At 41.4% G+C, this 8,773-nt stretch overlaps 1 non-coding gene across 1 annotated transcript; it reads left to right on the plus strand.

Annotated features, from left to right (window-relative positions):
- Window positions 1–6,994: 6,994 nt before the first annotated feature.
- Window positions 6,995–7,069, plus strand: Trnar-gcg (transfer RNA arginine (anticodon GCG)). The gene has a single exon. It is a non-coding gene; the product is annotated as a tRNA-Arg (tRNA).
- The last annotated feature ends 1,704 nt before the right edge of the window (window positions 7,070–8,773 follow it).

Genomic DNA, 8,773 nt, shown 5'->3' on the forward strand with positions numbered 1-8,773 from the left:
CAAATGTACATGTATGTAATTGACTTTATAAAGGCACATAGTTGTCCAGTTAGTACTCGCCAGTGACAATAATTAGATGTTTCATAGAAAATTTGCATAATTCTTATGGAAATCAACAGAAACGAGATAGTTTGCATGCTATGTGTGCAAGATTTGTTTTTAAATATGGCGGTTCGCCGGGCGTTTACAGTGTACTAAATAGCATACCACGTTAAATTTAACTAAATGGAAGGCAGCTTCGCAAGTTTGGAAATTTAAACGCTCCCTAAATTCAATTAAATATTTTTATGTCACATACAACAAATGGTCCAGAACAAATAATTTCATATTTAAGTTAGAATTTGTTTTGCAGTTAGACATTATTCGAAGAACTCGCCTAGAGACAATGGCAAGGGATAGTCAATTTGAAACTGTGTTATCGGACCTAAAATGACGTAATTGATGTTCTTTATTGATGTAAGTTAATAACTGTACGATAAACGAAGGAAAGGAACTTATATCTCTAATTTACGATCTGTGATAACGGGAACTTTGTCAGCATACATGCTCGTAAATAATGGTAAGCGCCAAACACGTGGCTACCCGTAGTAGTAACACATGCATTGTTCATGCCAGACAAAGGCTTTTCGCGGATACTTTGTACAAATCTGAGGTTGATGTGTATACTTATGACTGAAATAAACATACTGAACTTCCTCATGTGCGCAAATGCTCTTCAAACGTTGTAGCTCATCAGGCAAATGTGATTAATTATTTAAGTAAGGTAGATGTTAATTTGTGACTTTTACCATTGTTTACGTGAATTTAAGTGATGTTGTGATGCCAGAAATGTTAAGAGCCATTCTCAACATTGTTTACGTGCTGTAGTAATGCGACAATAATATTAATATGATACTTTTTGCTTAGTTATAGATTAAGTTTTGAGGTAGTTATACTTTATTATTGAAAAAAAATATTAATTCAATTCTTACTATTAAAAATTAAAACTATTTGCAAACTCTAAATTTCTATTTTTGTGGACTTCCACGGTTATGTTTCGTTAATTTGCCCAGGAAGTAAACAGCGGTAAGTCAGTGCCACTCATTGTTAAGTGCAATCAGTTTGTAAGTAGACAATGTTACGTACCCATTGACGAACTTTTAAGAATAAAACTGTTGTTAGAATTTACGACTATAAAAATATTTCGTTACCGTAGATACAATCGAAAGCAATGATTTTTCTGAATTAAAAAATTACCATGCATGTATCTCAAATATCTTACTTATGAGATTTTATTCAAACATCAGCACGCAGTTTCTCAAATAAACTCACTCGTTTTTTACCGTTGTTTAGAGAAGACTTCTTCATGTGCTATTAGGAGAATGATCAAATATTTTGTGGGTCCATGTTGAAATCATTTGTAATCCACTCTCAGCTTTTGTAGGAACTAAGGAAACGTCTTTCTCAATTTTTATGTTGTAGCTACAATTCTCATTTTGCCCATCGTCTGTTGCGTTTCAGCTGGACGTCAGGAAGAGCAGTGGATGAATTAAATAAAAGAGAAATCGACATCGAACGACTACAGAAGCAGCCCGCATGGCTACGTCTTCATCAAAGATCTATAAATGACTCTGAGTACTATGGGATTTAACTTCTTAGGTCATCAGTCCCCTAGAACTTAGAACTACTTAAACCTAAGTAACCTAAGGACATCACACACATCCATGCGCGAGGCAGGATTCGAAACTGCGACCGCAGCGGTCGCGCGGTTCCAGACTGCAGCCCCTAGAACCATCTTCCAAAGAAGATGAATCTTCATCTAACGACGGAGCCAAGTATACGAGCTATACCTGATGGAGTTTACAGTGCAACAGACGATTTGGAGCGTGCGTTTTAGTTTGAGAACATTTCTCGGACACTGTGCCAAAACATCTCAGCTCTAACATAGGAAAGCTTTATGTCACTGAAGTTTTTTCAGTGTTGGTGGTATATAAAGGGCGCTCTACAGCTAGATTATTGGTTCCCGTACTCAATTGGTGGGAGATGAATGTGGTTTTGTTTCGTGAAAAGTACGCATCAGAGGGGAAGATGTAAAACGTTATTCTCAGTCACTCTTGACACCCTCTAACAGTGAATCAACCCGTCTAGAATCACATTGAAGTACCCTAGGTAAGTTACCTCTGAGAAGACCAGATACCACACGTAATCTCAAAACATGGACTACATTTGACACATTGTCTCTTAAAAAGAGGGCAGGGTGGTAGGTAAGTTGGTTCCAACCCTCGTGGCTTGGTACACATTCTGTTAAAATGTGGTGCACGGATATCTGTATACGACAAGTACCTAGTACTTCTGTATCCCTCTGCTGGATGAGGAGTACAGGAGTCAGAGGACAGTGCCACATCGGGACAACTTCCTCCCGCCACAGTGGCTGGAAGGAAGAGCGACTGTTCATCAACCCAAACCACTCTTCCTTCCATAGACGCATCACCCTCTACCTAAGTAGTGAGATAACTGCACATATGGGACAGCACATTCAGAAACTGTTATTTTCTAAACAGGCGGTCTTGCGAATGCTGCTAAAAACGAGTATAGTTTCTCTCAAGAAACCTAACTTCCTTCAATATTTCGATTTAGACTGATGGGTGGGATTCCGCCCACGTGCGACCCACAAACAGGAAGTTACAAAACGCTCACAAATTTTGATAGCGCAGAGAATTACAATGGTCAGGACTTACTGTATTTTTACGCAGTTGTACTTAATACTACTTGAACCCAAGGCCATCAGGATACCAACGTTAAGAACATCACCCACATTTCGCTCTTTGTTGTATGATGAATGACCAGGGAAGACAGCGCCCGCTCCATGATGCTACTGTCCACACAACAGCCGTCCGTTCTGACCGTAGTCAGTGCGATACGGCTCCGCATAACTTCGTGAGGCTCCTTGAACTCGTCTCCTTGCAGACCAGCCTCGTTCTTGTCTCTCCAGGACCTGAGCCCATTGCCATCCGTACTCTACTTGCTTCTCAACGGCAGCGCTCGCGGCGGTTACATGTCCTGCATCAGCCCCGCTCTTGCGGCTCCATTACCGCTTACCGAAAAACATGACTGCTGGCACCGGAACTGGGTTGTACCTTTCGACAGCACACAACACAGTTGTTAAAAGTAGCAACCATACAAGCAAATTACGTGCCTTGCTACTGTCATTTTACGCAAACCTCGTTTTGATATATTGAACCGTTTACAAAACAAAAGGAGCAATAATTAAAACGTGATTATTCTCATAAATGGAAACAGCAAAGAAAAAGGCATGGGAAGAGTTTACGAAAAAAACTTGAAGAAGATGTGAAGAGCAATAAGAAAATGATCTATAAAATGATGAAAAATAAAACGAAGGCTTCTGAAGTACCAGTAAAGATGGAAACAGAGGACGGTACCATTATTGAAGATCTAGGGATTATAAAAGATCTCTGGAAAGAATATTTTAAGAAGTTGTTAAGCGCTGAGGAGCAGGTACATGAGGAAACAACAAATAATGGAGAAATTAAGAGAAGTTGGGAAGCAGAATTAGGGCAAATTACACGGGAAGAAATGGAAAAAGTTGTGAAGAACATGAATGGGGGGAAAGCCCCAGGACCTGATGAAGTATCAGTGGATATGATAAGAGCAGCAGGTCCAGTGGGAATGCAGTGGCTGTATAGAGTACTATCAAGCGTGTGGAGAAATAGTACAATACCTGACGACTGGAGAACAGGAGACATTGTTCCCATCTTCAAGAAAGGCAATAAAAGATTTTGTAAAAACTACAGAGGAATAACCCTTATGAGTCATACAGCCAAGATTTTTGAAAGAATTTTACGAAATCGAATAAGTCAAAAGATAGAAAAGGAGCTGAGTGAAGAACAGCATGAGTTTAGGAAAGGAAGAAGCACGATCGACCTGATATTTTCTATCCGTAAATTGATGGAAAAAAGTTGGGAGTATAACAAAAGGGTGATAATGGTTTTTATAGACATAGAAAAGGCATATGACTCAGTTGACAGGGAAAGACCCTGGGAAGAAATGAAGAAGATAGATATAGAAGATAGATACATTAATGCTATAAAGACAATCTACAGAGGACACAATTGTAGAATTAGAACACCATTGGGGAACTCTGAATACTTCGAAATAAGACAAGGACTTAAGCAAGGAAGTATTCTACCTCCTGCACTTTTTAATGTTGTGATGGAGGGAATGAATAGGGCAGTTAAAGATATAGTAAAAGAAAAAGACATAAAGATGATTTTTGCAGATCATATGGTAATATGGGGTGATAAAGAGGTAGATGGTTGGTTGGTTGTTTGGGGAAGGAGACCAGACAGCGTGGTCATCGGTCTCATCGAATTATGGACGGATGGGGAAGGAAGTCGGCCGTGCCCTTTCAGAGGAACCATCCCGGCATTTGCCTGGAGTGATTTAGGGAAATTACGGAAAACCTAAATCAGGATGGCCGGACGCGGGATTGAACCGTTGTCCTCCCGAATGCGAGTCCAGTGTCTAACCACTGCGCTACCTCGCTCGGTACAAGAGGTAGATGTACAGTTACAGCTTGATGTGTGGAAGGAAATAATGGAAAGGTATGGATTAAAAATAAATAAAGATAAGAGTTAAGTAATGGTATCTGGAAGAGAGAAAGGAATCAACGGAACTATTACCTTGAATGGAGAACCCCTCAAAGTGATAGAAAGTTTCACTTATTTAGGGAGTGAAATATCTAGGGATGGAAGAATAACTAACGAAATTAATAGGAGGTTACAGAAGGGAGGCAATTTCTACCAAACAATAAAACACGTGATTTGGAATAAATAACTTTCAGAAAGAGCAAAACTCCTTATGTATAAGAATTATTACATCCCTATTGACACCTATGATGGAGAAACATGGACAATGACAGAAAGGGACTGGAGCAGACTGCAAGCAGGGGAAATGAAATTTCTCAGAGCAGTTAAGGGAAAAACAAGAATGGACAGAGTAAGGAATGTAGAGATAAGAAAGGACCTCAAACAAGAAAGTATGAGAGAAGAAATTGAAAGAAAGAGATTAAGATGGTATAGGCATGTTAAAAGGATGCATGGGCAGAGACTCCTCAAAATTATGGAAGAACTAAAGATGGATGGGAAAAGACCTAGAGGGCGCCCAAGAACACGGTGGAAAATGGGAGTGAGAATATCTGCAGAAAGGAGAAGTGTGACCTGGCAGCAAGTGGAGGAAGAAAAGTGGTGGGAGTACCGAGCCAAATGGAGAGGACTCATCAGCACCCAGACCCAGCAGCAGATGGAGCGGGATTTGGATATAGGTAGTATTCTCATAAGTCTCTCTTTTGTTGTCAGTTTTCCTCTCGCATTATGAGCTACCACGATAAACCTATACCATAAGACGTTAATTAATGGAAATACGTCAAATGTGTTCACATGTTGATTTATTTAATATTTATTTCTTAAACTGAAATTAGCTGTAATGGTTTAGATGAAGGGATTTTACCTAACGCGACATATGAAAATTTTTCCCGGACGGGAATCGAACCTAAGCTTCCCGCTTATAGCGAGGAATAGCTTTACCACTTAGGCCAATGGTGCTTACTCCCCCGACCGACCCAGAATTCCATACCTTGCACTCCTATCTACTACCCTCGTCCATTATTAATTCATTTACCGACACTGGCACTTTTCGAGTTCCCCTTGCTGCTTTTAGAATCAAGACAACAGGAAGTCATCGACTATCGTTGTCATTTTCGTCACAGACCCGTCATGGTCTTGTACATATTTTTATTTCATTACTTGCTACAGTGTCAAATATTGAAATTAATTCCTGAAAATCGTCTTAACTGTAAAAGGCACAGATGCGCTACCTAACGCAACATATGAAAACATAAGGCAAAGTCGGGCCTGTGACGAAAATGACAACGGTAGTCTATGACTTTTAGATGTCTTGAGTCTAAAATCTGCAGGGAAATCACGAGATGCACGAGTGTGGTTAAGTGAATTAATAGTGTACGAGAAGAAGTGTATAGGTTTGTGACATATGGAGGTTTGGGTTGGTCCGGGAAGCGTTCTAGGTTGCCTAAGTGGTAAGGGGACCGCTCGCGATTAGCAGGAACTCCGGATTTGAGTCCAGGGTGCGTTATGTAGCACATCTGTATCTATTACAGTTGAGTTACAAGAACGAATTTCAGCACTTGAAACTGTAGTTCGTCATTAAATATACAGAAAATCTGATTTATTTGTTTCTCAAACTTGCAGTGATGTGACGATCGAAACCGGCAGAATTTAATTGTTTGAGAAACTCAATAATAAGTTACAATGAAATGAACACCCTTAGCTGCTTACAGGCGTTGACATCCGTCAACGGGGACAGATGAAAATGTGCGCCCCGACCGGGACTCAAACCCATGGACATGTCCGAAAGAACAGATACCATCTTAGTATATATATATAGTTAAGGCTCACCGGCCTCTTGACCATCTTCTTCTTCTGTGCGAATGCACAAACAGTGCCCGAACTCCAGAATGAGATTTTCTCTCTGCAGCGGAGTGTGCGCTGATATGACACTTCCTGGCAGATTAAAACTGTGTGCCCGACCGAGACTCGAACTCGGGACTTTTCCCTTTCGCGGGCAAGTGCTCTACCAACTGAGCTACCGAAGCACGATTCACGCCCGGTACCCACGGCTTTAGTTATGCCAGTATCTCGTCTCCTACCTTCCAAACTTTACAGAATCTCTCCTGCGAACCTTGCAGAACTAGCACTCCTGAAAGAAAGGATATTGCGGAGACATGGCTTAGCCACAGCCTGCAGAGTGAATATCTCATTCTGGAAACATTCCCCAGGCTGTGGCTAAGCCATGTCTCCGCAATATCCTTTCTTTCAGGAGTGCTAGTTCTGCAAGGTTCGCAGGAGATCTTCTGTAAAGTTTGGAAGGTAGGAGACGAGATACTGGCAGAAGTAAAGCTGTGGGTACCGGGCGTGAGTCGTGCTTCGGTAGCTCAGTTGGTAGAGCACTTGCCTGCGAAACGCAAAGGTCCCGAGTTCGAGTCTCGGTCGGGCACACAGTTTTAATCTGCCAGGAAGTTTCAGTGCCGTACTCTTACGGGAATCGGCAACGCGCCGCGAGTAATGAGTATAATGGGCGGGGGCACTACGAATGTAGTGCGGGACGATACGTTGAGAATGTGGGTTTCGCGGGAGGCGTGCCAGAGATAAATCCCTGGAGTCGGGCTATCAACGGTGGCTTACGTGGGTAGAGCGCCTGCCATGTAAGCAGGAGATGCCGGGATCGAGTAACGGTCGGGTTACACATTTTCATCTGTCCCCGTTGGTGTTTGTCAACTACTGTAAGCAGCTAAGGGTGTTCATTTCATTGTAATTTCATTCTAACGAGTTGCATGGTCACCGATGGTATCTGTTCTTTCGGACATGTCCACCTTAGTATATATATCAATAATAAGTTTCATCCAGTTCACATTTTCATGAGCATGTACTCTCGAAAATTTGAAGCAATTTTCCTTTTCGTTACGGATGTTCTTCATCTGTATTAATTACTGGTTTGAGAAACGTGGCAATTAAACAACTGGACTGGTGCTACAAACGGCGAGCGCGCAGCAACACGTCAACATTTATGTGACAGATGATGCCTTCTCCATTTCGTTCAGTCTTGCTGTAGGACTCTTACACTGACATACTTGCACTAGCGTTTCAGCGTAAGATGCTAAGTTTTCAGATGGAGCGAGAAGTTAACCTCAACTTTCTTGTGTAGTCGGGGAAAACTGCTGCAGAAGGTCATGCATGTTAAAAAAAGTGTAGGGAAGTGATTGTTTACCGCGTACAGAATCCTTGAGTGGTACAAAAAGTTTAAGGAGGGATATTAAACGACGAAAGTCGATCCAAATGGTGAATGACCTCAACAACATAAACGAACGACCACATCGACAAAATTGGTCCCTGAAGGTGAGGTAGGCAGTCAACATTTTTACGCCGAGGATCTAAGTGCCGTTCAAGAACGAGTAGGCACACGAAGATCCAATTTTTGATTTTTGCAACAGAAACTCCTACGTGATTCCCCGAGACAATGCGCCAGCCCATTCCGTCTTGTCTATAAGTCTGGAAAGAGGTTCTTTACGAAACACGGCATCACTGTGTTAGACAACCCACAGTATTTGTCAGACCTGTAACTTTTTTTAATTTTCCATTCTCAAATTGCACTTAAGGGGACAAGAATTGACAGCGTGGAAGAAAGCAAAAGAGACGGAGGTTCTCAACAAGCATACATGAGCGTACTTCCAGTACTGGATTGAAGAATGGAACATTCGTATGGAGCGTTACAGGTATCGGCAAGGAGACTGCACTGAAGGTGGGATTCTTTGTAGTGTAATTTGCGATCAATAAAACGTTTTGTAACAGCAGCCTGGTTCTGCTTACTTAGTTTTCGACACTGAATATACTGTGTTGTTACAAAATTAAGAAAAATTCTTTGGCAGGAGACATTTTTTCGAAAACAATATTAACAAGTTTCTTTGTTGCTGCTTCTCTGCCTGAATAAAATACAACACTGGCCTCATCTGTTAGAAGTACCAGCTCTGCTGAACGTCTGTTATGTAATAGGCAACGTTAGTAAGCGGAAAATCTGCTTCATCTCATACAGTGAAGATAGGACTCAAGATATGGATTGTCAGCACCGTCCTCTGTTGACGGAGTTCACCCCCGAGGGTGCTCATTGCATAAAAAAGTGTTGTGCGGTTTGTTTCCAGTATGTT

Source organism: Schistocerca cancellata, chromosome 7 (genome assembly GCF_023864275.1).
Source record: "Schistocerca cancellata isolate TAMUIC-IGC-003103 chromosome 7, iqSchCanc2.1, whole genome shotgun sequence".
NCBI lineage: Eukaryota > Metazoa > Arthropoda > Insecta > Orthoptera > Acrididae > Schistocerca > Schistocerca cancellata.